Below are 13,284 nucleotides of genomic sequence, written 5' to 3'. Positions count from 1 at the left end.
AGCCTGCACCCAGGCACTTTTAAAAATATATTTTCATTTTAGAAAACCACTGGATTAAGCTATAAAATTTGGAGCTCTTTCATATAGGCTGGTGGCTTTCAGGAATGCAGGCTAGGGGAATTTCAGTCTTCTAGGAAGGTTGTCAGAATCCCAGCCCAGAGAAGATCGGATTGATAGTAGGGCATTAAGCAACCACAAGTAGTTTGAAAATTTCTTGGATGACTTATATACCCAACTACTGCTTTTGGCAATGAAGAGGCTTTGAAAAAAAAATGTGTAACAACAACCACAAAAATGACATAAATGGAACTGTTAATCAAAGTGTTTATCCAAAGTGAAATAGCTTGATATGAAATACACTTTATGCTGCAAAGTGTGTAAGAGCCAATTTAAAACTCCTGGTTATAGTTACAGTCTATTAAGAGGATTTGTTTAGTCAGGAGACCTTAAAATTTTTTTATTTTGTTTATGTAAAATGTCCTGTGGATGTTTTAAAATAAAGATAAAATTTTTAGGTGAGAAAACCAGTATGTTCCTGTCATAGAAATTTTGGGAACTACTGACATGTGAGGGAAATATCACTCCAATTTCCACAACTCAGAGATACCGATTATAATATGCTCACACAATTCTTCCCTTTACTGAGCCTGCTACCTTCCCCAGGCTCATTTAAAAATTGTGTTCATTTGAATATACAACAATGTATATATAAATACGGATGTAGTAGCTCCTGTCCAGGTAGCTCAGTTAGAGCATCATCCCGATACACCAAGATTGCGGGTTCAATCTCTGGTCAGGGCACAGACAAGAATCAATCAGCAGATGTATAAATAAAGTGAAACAACAAATCAATGTCTTTCTCTCTCTTCTTCTTTCTCTCTCTCTCTCTCTCAAAAATCAATCAATCAATCAATACGCATGCAGTTAAACAATTCAGTTATGCTGTAATTGATAATTGATACCCATCTTCCACCTAGCCACCATTTTATTTCATTAATCTTGTAAAAAGTATGTCTTTTATATTAAGCTATTTAATGTCCTCTATGTCTTTCTTGCTTGCTTGCTTGTTTGTTTTCTTTCTTTCTTTTTAAAGTTGAACAGATTTTTTAAATGTTTCTTTTATTGATTTTAGAGAGAGGCAGGGAATGAAAGAGAGAGAGGGGAACATCAATCTGTTTCTGTATGTACCCTGACCCAGGATCGAACCTGCAACCTCTGCTCTTTGAGATGATGCTCTAGCCAACTAAGCTGTCCGGCCAGGGAAACATTTTTTTTCTTAATGGGATCAATACAATTTGGCCCTTCCTGTATGTTTTACATAGTGGAAGCCATGCTTACCTTAAAAGTATTCTTCTCTTACTCCACTCCACAGCTTGTGTTGTCATCTGGTATCAGAACAATGCTCTAATGGCCCCAAGTCTCACAAACTCCTTGAAATCTGCTTTTTCTTTTTTTTTTTTCTTTTCATTTTCCCAGTCTTCTGAATAATTTTTTTTAATTATAATTTTATTTTTTTAATGGGGCGACATCAATAAATCAGGTTACATATATTCAAAGTTCAACAAGTCCAGGTTATCTTGTCTTTCAATTATGTTGCATACCCATCACCCAAAGTCAGATTGTCCTCTGTCACCTTCTATCTAGTTTTCTTTGTGCCCCTCCCCCTCCCCCTTTCCCTCTCCCTTTCCCTCCTCCTCCCGTAACCACCACACTCTTATCAATGTCTCTTAGTTTCACTTTTATGTCCCACCTACGTATGGAATAATGCAGTTCCTGGTTTTTTCTGATTTACTTATTTCACTTCGTATAATGTTATCAAGATCCCACCATTTTGCTGTAAATGATCCAATGTCATCATTTCTTATGGCTGAGTAGTATTCCATAGTGTATATGTGCCACATCTTCTTTATCCAGTCATCTATTGATGGGCTTTTTGGTTGTTTCTATGTCCTGGCCACTGTGAACAATGCTGCAATGAACATGGGGCTGCATGTGTCTTTACGTATCAATGTTTCTGAGTTTTTGGGGTATATACCCAGTAGAGGGATTGCTGGGTCATATGGTAGTTCTATTTTCAGTTTTTTGAGGAACCACCATACTTTCTTCCATAATGGTTGTACTATTTTACATTCCCACCAACAGTGGATGAGGGTTCCTTTTTCTCCACAGCCTCTCCAACATTTGCTATTACCTGTCTTGTTAATAATAGCTAATCTAACAGGTGTGAGGTGGTATCTCATTGCAGTTTTGATTTGCATTTCTCTAATAACTAAAGAAGATGAGCATCTTTTCATATATCTGTTGGCCATTTGTACTTCCTCCTGGGAGAAGTGTCTGTTCATATCCTCTTCCCATTTTTTTATTGGATTGTTTGTTTGTTTGTTGTTGAGTTTTATGAGTTCTTTGTATATTTTGGATATTAGGCCCTTATCTGAGCTGTTGTTTGAAAATATCATTTCCCATTTAGTTGGCTTTCTGTTTATTTTGTTATCTGTTTCTCTTGCTGAGCAAAAACTTCTTAGTCTGATGTAGTCCCATTCATTAATTTTTGCCTTCACTTCTCTTGCCATTGGAGTCAAATTCATAAAATGCTCTTTAAAACCCAGGTCCATGAGTTTAGTACCTATGTCTTCTTCTATGTACTTTATTGTTTCAGGTCTTATGTTTAGATCTTTGATCCATTTTGAGTTAATTTTAGTATAGGGGGACAAACTGTAGTCCAGTTTCATTCTTTTGCATGTGGCTTTCCAGTTTTCCCAGCACCATTTATTGAAGAGGCTTTCTTTTCTCCATTGTATGTTCTTGGCCCCTTTATCAAAACTTATTTGACTATATATATGTGGTTTTATTTCTGGACTTTCTATTCTGTTCCATTGGTCTGAGTGTCTATTTTTCTGCCAATACCATGCTGTTTTGATTGTCATGGCCCTATAATAGAGTTTGAAGTCAGGTATTGTAATGTTCCCAGCTTCATTCTTTTTCTTTAGGATTGCTTTGGCTATTCAGGGTTTTTTATAGTTCCATATAAATCTGATGATTTTTTGCTCTATTTCTTTAAAAAATGTCATTGGAATTTTGATGGGAATTGCATTAAATTTGTATATTGCTTTGGGTAATATAGCCATCTTGATTATATTTATTCTTCCTAACCAAAACAAGGATTATTCTTCCATCTCATTATATCTTTCTCAATTTCTCTTAACAATGGTTTATAGTTTTCATTATATAAGTCCTTTACATTCTTTGTTATGTTTATTCCTAAGTATTTTATTTTTTTTGTTGCAATCGTGAAGGGGATTATTCTTTTGAGTTCATTCTCAATTGTTTCATTGTTGGCATATAGAAAGGCTATTGACTTCTGTATGTTAATTTTGTATCCTGCGACCTTACTGTATTGGCTTATTGTTTCTAGTAGTCTTTTTGTGGATTCTTTGGGGTTTTCGATGTATAGGATCATATCATCTGCAAAAAGTGATACCTTTACTTCTTCTTTTCCGATATGGATGCCTTTTATTTCTTTGTCTTGTCTGATTGCTCTGGCTAGAACCTCTAGTACCACATTAAATAACAGTGGAGAGAGTGGACAACCCTGTCTTGTTCCTGATTTAAGGGGGAAAGGCTTCAGTTTTGTGCCATTTAATATGATGTTAGCTGATGGTTTATCATATATGGCCTTTATCATGTTGAGATATTTTCCTTCTATACCCATTTTGTTGAGAGTCTTAAACATAAAATTGTGTTGTATTTTATCGAAAGCCTTTTCTGCATCTATTGATAAGATCATGTGGTTTTTGTTCTTTGTTTTGTTGATATGGTGTATTACATTAACCGTTTTACGTATGTTGAACCATCCTTGAGATTCTGGGATGAATCCCACTTGATCATGATGTATTATTTTTTTAATATGTTGTTGTATTCGATTTGCTAGTATTTTAGCATCTGTATTCATTAGAGATATTGGTCTGTAGTTTTCTTTTTTTGTGCCATCCTTGCCTGGTTTTGGTATGAGGGTTATGTTGGCCTCATAAAATGTGTTTGGAAGTATTGCTTCTTCTTTAATTTTTTGGAAGACTTTCAGTATAATAGGAACCAAGTCTTCTTTGAATGTTTGATAAAATTCGCTGGTATAGCCGTCAGGTCCTGGACTTTTATTTTTGGGGAGGTTTTTAATGGTTTTTTCTAGAAATCTGCTTTTTCTGCCCTTGCCTGAAGGCCTTTTCTCTTCCAAGAGCTCAAGGAAATAACACAGGCAAGTTATGTAAGAGACACCATGTTTTTCTCTCCATTCCTTCTTCCTTCTCCCCACCCACTCTGCTTTTCCTCAAGTGCTCACACACAAACCTACTTCTCCAGTTTCCTTTCTCAGTACAAACCAACTCAGGTAGATCGATACATGTGGACTTAAATTCATCAGACACATCCAAACATAAACTCTAGTTTAGTTCAGCCTAAGGTCTCACACTACTTAAGCCTAAGTATTGATAATTCGATCATTCCCTGGAAGATGAACAATAAGGGGATGGGCTTCAAGATTGCTCTTGAAACCCTGGCTGGGCAGTTCTGCTGATTAGCGCATCATCCCAATATGCCAAGGTTAAGGGTTTGATTCCCCATCAGAGCACATACAAGAATAAAAGAATCAACTAGTGAATGCATATATAAGTGGAAAACAAATCTATGTTTCTCACTCTCTTTTTCTCTCTCTGTCTCCCCCCCTTCCTCTTTCTCTAAAATCAATAAATAAGTAAAATTTAAAAAATAGATTGCCTCTTAGTCATTTGTTTTTCATAGCCAAATTTTGAAAAGCATAACTTGTTATTCAAGAGGAGTTGTCAGGATGTGGAAAAATCATTGCTCAATTTATTGGGCAATGACAATGGCCATAATGGTTTTTATGCAACTTTACTTCTGTTATGTAATTCTTGTTGACACAGTGTTTCAACCAAGTAACTTGGTTGCAAATGCTGAGTAGAAAACTACCTACAAGTGCCTCCAATGGTCATTAACCACAACATGGAATCAATCTGCAATGTGCTGTAAAGATTGCAGCTTGAGAAATGCACCTTGTGTCAGCAGGCAAGAAGAGGAAGCAGAGAGAAAACAAGAGTCCTGCTAGTGGAAATCCTGAGGGGCAAGCTGCTCCAGAGGTTGCAGAATCCACCTAAGAATAGAGAACCAACTTGGTTCTTGAGAGAGAAAGAGAGAGAGAGAAACACCGATTTATTGTTCCACTTATTTGTGCGTTCATTGGTTAATTCTTTTATTTTCCCTGACCGTGGATTGAATCTGCAAATTTGGTGTACTGGGATGATGTTCTAGCCAAATGAACTACCCAGGCAGGACTGAATTCTTGAATTTGAGGTCCTGAATTTGCTCAATTGAGTGAGAGATTCCCCTCCACATTTTTACATCATGACTTCCCTATTCTTCAGGTCTTAACTTCGACTTGTCACTCAGTTAGTTGAAATATTTCAAAGTAATTCTTTTTAAAAAGATTCATAGAAGTTCTATTTTCTCAGTTCTTGAAAATGCGTTACCTTAACAAAGGTACTAAAATGAACTCAGTATAAAATGTGATGGTCCCAACCTTCTCCCTCAAAACGTCTGTAGATTATTCTCTGTTGGCAAAGTCGACCAGATTATTAATGTTTTCCAGGTAACATCTTCTATTCCATCCCCCACTGGAATGTTCCCAGTGTTCCTGTTTGGTTTTTGCTGTTGTTGGGTTTTTGTTTGTTTTTGTACCAATTCAATGTCTACTATTTTCTTAATAACCTGTATGCAGTTACTCCTATAGAGAGACTTTGATAAGCCTGAAAGATGTAAAAAGGTTTACATCCAGGGACTGCAAAATGATAAATATAAGCTTAAAACAAGCTGTGCTTAAGAGAAGCAATGTGCTGGCCACTGAGATTGGAGAAGAAAGAGGTTCCCTGAGTTTAGGTATTCATGGCATCAGGGAAAGAGAAATTCAGGAAATGTAAAAAGCCAGCTATGAAGCCAATAAAAAGTATAGCCATTAAAAGCTATGTCTTTCCTGACCTGTGGTGGTGCAGTGGATAAAGCGTCGACCTGGAATGCTGAGGTCGCCGGTTCAAAACCCTGGGCTTGCCTGGTCAAGGCACATATGGGAGTTGATGCTTCCTGCTCTTCCCTCTGTTCTCTCTCTATCTCTCCCTCTCTCTCTCTCCCCCCCCTCTCTTTAATAAAAATGAATAAATAAAAAATCTAAAAAAGTAAATTAAAAAAAAAAGATTTAAAAGCTACATCTTTAGCTCTGGCTAGAGAGCTCAGTTGGTTGGAGTGTTGACTTGATATGCCGATGTTGGAGGTTCAATCCCCTGTCAGGTGCAAGAACCAACCAATGAATGTATAAATAGGTGGAACAGTACATTGATGTTTCTCTCTCTCTCCCTTCCTCTCTCTATAAAATCAATGTTAGAAAACGACCCCTTTAAATACATTTTTTAAAAGATTGCTGAAAGGATTCTTGTGGGAGTATTTTTGCCACATTTATCTTACATCAGTCCATAGATATATTTATTTTTACAAACCATTTGAAAGTAAGTTGCAGACACCATGACACTTCACCACAGTGCATATGTCCCCTAAAAACTAGGGCATCCTTCTGCATATCCACAATAGTATTTCACACCCAACAAATTCTAACAATACACAATACCATCTAATAAACAGGTCTTATTTATTTCTCCAAAGTTCCCCCCTAAATATCTCTTGTAGATATGTCTATACGTGCACATGCCTTATTCAGGATCCAGTTAAAGATCACATTTTTGTTTGTCATGTCTCTTTAATTGCTTTTAGCTTATAAGAGTACTACTAGAAAGCCCGGCGGTCATACGAAATGACCACTGTTCTAGATATTATAAATTGTAATTAAAATGATTTGTGCAAAGGTGTCTGCTAATTCAAACTGAATTACCCAGGGCAGGCAGTGAGGACACCCTTTTGCTTAGTGCCCCATGGGGTTTTCCCCTTCTACTTGCTTAATTGCTTAAAGTAGAGTGCAGTGAAGGAAACCACTGGCGATACATTTCTTAAGAGCCACCGCTAGCTCAATAAATAAAGGTGATTTAAATAATAAAATGTTAATTCACATGTCAAAGATCTCTTTGTACACAATATTTCTTGTGTAGATCTTTCCATCATTTTTTACAATGTTTCCGTACTTGCAACATTGAGAAAATCCTTTCTTGCCAGGGTCAAATCGATTAGTTTCTAACTTGAAGTTTAAGGACTGACAGTGTTCACATTTGATATTCATGTCACCAGAGGAATGCTCAAAAATTAAAGTTTCTCCGTTTGAAACTGTTTTAATCCTTTTTGTGTTTCAGTCAGCATTACTCTGTCGTTTTTTTGCATTTCTCTCCTGCCTTTGTTCAAGGGACTCATTTTGTCGAGACAGGCTTTTTTGTCTTGCATCTGAGGCAAGCCTTGTTTCTTTATGCTCATCAGTCTCATTTTGCCGAGAAAGACGCATTTGCTCTGCTACTGAAGCAAGCCTTGTCTTTCTCTGCTCAGTGGTTTCTTTTTATCAAGAAAGCCGTTTTTGTGCAGCTTTAGCTCCTTTTCTCTCCTCTTATGTGCTGTATTTTCTAGGAGGCATTCTTAAAAGAAATTACGTTAAGACGTAGTTTTTATGTAAAACAGATGATTGCCAATGCAAACAAATGTTCACCTTCCCCCTGACACGCTCAATTTGCGTTCAGCCATGGCAACTTCACCCCATTGGCTAGTACAGTTACGCAAGCAACCAATAAGCTATTGGCGACAAACAGACACTTAAGCCGCATATAATAAAGAAAAGATTTTCTTCATGTTTTTTCCCAGGGGGTGAGGGATGGAGGAGGACATGTCTATTAAGTAACTGACATTTTTTAAAAAACAATATAAGCCAGTTATCTTGTAGAATGTCCAATGGATTTCCCAGATTCAGGAATGGCTAAATAATTTGTGAGGTCCCATGAAAAATAAAAATGCATGCTGCTTTGCTCAGAAATTAGTAAGAATTTCAAGACAGTGAAAACAGAACATAAAAACAAGCATGAGACCCCTTCAAAGGGTGGGGTCTATTTGACTGCATGAGCCACATGCCCATGAAGCTGGCCCTAGACAGATTTTATTTTCATTATTTGCTTCCAATTACATATTTTGGCTGAAACTGCCACATTGGTGAGATGTATCTCCCATTACATCATTTCAGAAAAAGTACTCAGATATCTTTATTTAGCTCAGGAAAGTTTTCTTGATAGTGTTTTCATCAGTGCTTCAATTCTAATTAGTTCAAATTCATCTTCAGGAACACATATCATTCTTAGATTGAATTTTGAAGTCTTTTGTGGCTCTCATCTTTACCTTCCTTTTTATTTTTATCTTCCCTCTTTATTTACTTAATTAATTAACTAATTAATTAATTAAGTGAGAGACAGAAGGCAGGGAGGCAGACAGACTCCCACATACACCCTAACCTGGATCCACTAAGCAAGCCACCTGAGGGTGATGCCCTGCCCATCTGGGGCTGCTTATCCATTGTTTGGCAACCAAGCTATTTCAGTGCCTGAGGCAAGGCCATGGAGTCATCCTCAGTGCCCAGGGTCAAATTGCTTGAACCATTCAAACCATGGCTGTAGGAGGGGAGTAGAGAGAGAAAGAGACAGAGAGAGAGAGAGAGAAAGAGAAGGTTCCCCTTCTATTTTTGCCTTTCAAATTATTGGCTCGATTTTCAAGTGTTGATTTCTGCTTTTTACTCTCACTGTCCAGTCAAAATGTCAATTCTACTCCTAAAGTTCAGTTTTCTATCAACCCGTTCTTATTCTACCAGTCTCCCTTTTCATCTCATGCATTTTTTCAACCTGTTTTTTCTTTATAAACTTTCTTCTCTTAGTAAATAGAGGCTATATTTCTCTCATCTTCTGTGGAAGATGCTAAAACATTTTCTAAAATTTTCTTTTGGTTCTGAAAATTGGTAGTTTTTAGAAATCGAAGATTTCAAGATGATGTCCCCCTCCCCTCATTCTGCAATATTTCTCAAGCACTCCTTGTTGTCCTGGTTCTTGTATGTGATAACTCATCTTTACATTGAAGGAGCCACCAGAAAGTGTGCATTCCCCAACAGAAAGAGCACTCAAATTTCTCTTGGCACCACTCCCTCAGAACTAGCTCCCTCCTCAGACTACAGTTGTCTGGAAGATTGAGATGCACAGTTTTCACTCAGTAACCTGTATCCAGGAGACGCTCATTTAGTTTACTTAGTTACACTGAAATAGGATCTTTTCCTAGTCACCTTTTTTTGGAGCTTTGACCCTGGGTTATATTTAAATGTTAATTCCTAGCCACTTTCCAAGAATTAACTGCTTAAGATGTGTCTTCTTCTTGTCTTCATTTTAAAATATTTGTAGCAGCCAGATTCATTGAATATTTATCAAGCTCTTCTAATTCACTCATTGTTAGGTACCATTCAGGCTTCAATCCTTTCTTACAACCTGAGGAAAGAGAGGGGACATTTACTACAGGAAAATTTGCATCTACAGTCAAAGTTGAACATCGCTAAGAAGGGATTGGGCTTTGCTCATCGTTTTTATTTGGCATTTGTACCACTGTCAGTAGAATGAAAGCAGATAGTAAGATACTAAAAGTGGGAGAAGAAATATAAATAGAGGAAGTTGGTAGCAGCTACTCAGGATGTAGTCACTCAATTTAACTAAGAGGTAGAAAAAAAGTTTAAAGGAGTTATGAAAAAAGAACTGTCAGGCAAAAAATTACATCCCTTATCATGCAGAAAATGCTTGTGACCCTAAACCTATCCCAGAGTGCTTTTTTTCAGGCTCTTTGGAAGTAAGGATGGGGATGAAGATGCCTATCAGCATGGTGAAAAAGTTCATGTTTACATGTAATGAAAAAAATTCAAATACTAAACCATCTAAGCAGTATTCAACTTGTACAGAAACCTCTCTTAAACTCTACCTCTCCTATTGCATTCAGCCTATTCCTGGTCCACATCTCACCCTTATACAATGGTGTTGAAGTCAAGACACTCTCATGGCCTTCCAAACGCTGGCCAGTGATAGACCCTCTATTGTGTACTCACATTAGAAGACACCAGCAGCCTAGAAATTGTAGTGGATGGCAGCTTATATAAAAGGCGGGCAAGCAAAAAGTAGAGAGGTTAGAAAAATAGTACATAATCGGTTCTAAGTGCTCAAAACAAGCTCCACAGGCATCTAGGCCAAGCCCAGGATTTCTGAGGAATATCCATCCTTTTTTGGATTTGCAGCAATATGAACTCAATATTCTGATACTTAAAGACCAAATGCTAAGTTCACTAAAACAACCTATACACAATAATGGAGAGGAAAAAAAAAGTACATAATAGGAAGATTAATTACAGAAGTAAATATACAGAAGAATAGTTGGATAGTGTCTAAAATATTACCCTAGTCATTATTCTTCTGAGAAGTTCTTGTTTAACCTAGTAAATCTTCTGCCATTAAATTTATTACAAGAGTCTAAGACTTGGCCCTGGCCGGTTGGCTCAGCGGTAGAGCGTTGGCCTGGCCTGCGGGGGACCCGGGTTCAATTCCCGGCCAGGGCACATAGGAGAAGCGCCCATTTGCTTCTCCACCCCCCCCCCTCCACCTCTCTGTCTCTCTCTTCCCCTCCCGCAGCCGAGGCTCCATTGGAGCAAAGATGGCCCGGGCACTGGGGATGGCTCCTTGGCCTCTGCCCCAGGCGCTAGAGTGGCTCTGGTTGCGGGAGAGCGACGCCCCGGAGGGCAGAGCATCGCCCCCTGGTGGGCAGAGCATCGCCCCTGGTGGGCGTACCGGGTGGATCCCCATTGGGCGCATGCAGAAGTCTGTCTGACTGTCTCTCCTCGTTTCCAGCTTCAGAAAAATACAAAAAAAAAAAAAAAAGAGTCTAAGACTTATTGCTCAAAGGCAGAGAAAACAAAAATATTGTAAGATCAAAGAGTAAAAATTGTGGCTTTTTGAGGCCTATCATCTTTGAAGAGGTAATAAATAGTCTTCAAAGCCATTAAAAATCTATGCATCTGAGAGAGAAAAATATTTTAAAATATTCAAACCTTGGTGTGGAGAATTGAAAGATACAGATTGAAATGAGACAACATAAAGTATATTCAAGAACAATAAATTGAGATAAGGATATAAAATAAGATTGAAATAGTTTCTACCCTAACAAGTAGAGTTTGAAGCACTGATAAAAATATACACAGTGGGTTGGTGCAAGGCCAGCACCACACTTCCTCTAGGAGATTATTTGCCTACTTGATGGGTGGGGTGAGGTGTGGAAATATTTGGTAATAGAATTTCAAAGTAGGTCTAGAATTACCACAGCTGAGAATATTGTTTCAACTTTCCAGAATGTAACCATGAACTTGCAAACCTTGAGAAAGAGTTATGTCCCATACACACCTGAGTTGTATAGTAGCAATGACTGAAGATGTTTGAGGAGATGAAACTAAAGATAGTCTTACTGTTTGACATATGATAGATAAAAATATCTTTGGGTCTCTACTGCCACACCCCAAGGTTCAGAGGGCCAGATAATGAGCCAAGGAACCTAACAGAATCTAAGTCTGAATGAAGAGGTGTCAAGAGTATCAGAAACAGCTGGTTGCTTACCAGAAATGTGTGTCCTTGCTTCTGTACCAAGAGGTGACATCCTGGCTGGAGGCTGCATTTCCCAGCCTCTTTAATGTGTATGTACAACAATGCATCTGGTAATTGCCAATGTAAAGTGAACAGAAGCAATTAAGAAATAGGAGTGTTGCCCTGGCTGGGTAGCTCAGTTGATTAGATCATCATCCCGATAGGCCAAAGTTGTGGGTTTGATCCCTAATCAGGGCACGTACAATAATCAACCAATGAATGCACAAATAAGTGAAACAACAAATCAGTGTTTTCTTCTCTCTCTAAAATCAATCAATCAATCAATAAAAATTATTTTAAAAATGAAGTAAGAGGCCCTGGCTGGTTGGCTCAGTGGTAGAGCATCTGCCTGGCATGCAGGAGTCCCGGGTTTGATTCCCGGCCAGGGCACACAGGAGAAGCGCTCATCTGCTTCTCCACCCCTCCCTCTCTCCTTCCTCTCTGTCTCTCTCTTCCCCTCCCACAACCAAGGCTCCATTGGAGCAAAGTTGGCCCCGGGCACTGAGGATGGCTCTATGGCCTCTGCCTCAAGTGCTAGAATGGCTCTTGTTGCAACGGAGCAATGCCCCTGGTGAGCGTGCCGGGTGGATCCCAGTCGGGCACATGTGGGAGTCTGTCTGACTGCCTCCCTGTTTCCAACTTCAGAAAAATACAACAACAAAAAAAAAGTAAGAGTGCTTTCCCAATACTCTTTCTCCTTCTGGCTGGAAGAAAAGACTCCAAGGCCAAAGACATTCAAACTGCAGACCAGGAGAATCTATCAGACTGTAACTGCCTGCCTTCATTCTATCTGAAGCTGATTCAAGACAGACATCTAAAAAGCTCTTTCAGCCCTGGCCGGTTGGCTCAGCGGTAGAGCGTCGGCCTGGCATGCTGGGGACCTGGGTTCGATTCCCAGCCAGGGCACATAGGAGAAGCGCCCATTTGCTTCTCCATCCCCACCCCCTCCTTCCTCTCTGTCTCTCTCTTCCCCTCCCACAACCAAGGCTCCATTGGAGCAAAGATGGCCCGGGCGCTGGGGATGGCTCCTTGGCCTCTGCCCCAGGCGCTAGAGTGGCTCTGGTCGAGGCAGAGCTACGCCCTGGAGAGGCAGAGCATCGCCTCTGGTGGACGTGCGGGGTGGATCCCCGTCGGGCACATGCGGGAGTCTGATTGTCTCTCCCCGTTTCCAGCTTCAGAAAAAAAGAAAAAGAAAAAAAGCTCTTTTGACTGCCTGCCTTCAGAACTCAGAAACAGAGATTATAGTCTGCTCCAATCATTAACGTTTGTTTTTCTTTTGTTTCCATAGAGATGCCTCCTAGTAAATGATTGTTGCAAAACACCCCCCCCACACACACACACACCTCCCAGGCCCTAAGGTGATGGTTCCTGTTTATATAGTTTGAATTCACAAGGAATACCTAGGATATATGCAATATTGACAGAAAATAGTGGTATCAGTAGAAAACACTATAATGATCCAAAAGGAATACTATAGTTCCCCCTTATCTGCAGGTCCCCGGTGGATGCTTGAAACTGCAGACAGTACCAAGCCCTCTCTACATTATGTTTTTTCCTATACATGTAAAAGATGAGTAATAACTACTAATAAAAGAGA

This window comes from Saccopteryx bilineata, chromosome 1 (assembly GCF_036850765.1).
Source record: "Saccopteryx bilineata isolate mSacBil1 chromosome 1, mSacBil1_pri_phased_curated, whole genome shotgun sequence".
Lineage (NCBI taxonomy): Eukaryota > Metazoa > Chordata > Mammalia > Chiroptera > Emballonuridae > Saccopteryx > Saccopteryx bilineata.
Note: the sequence above shows the minus strand (reverse complement) of the source record.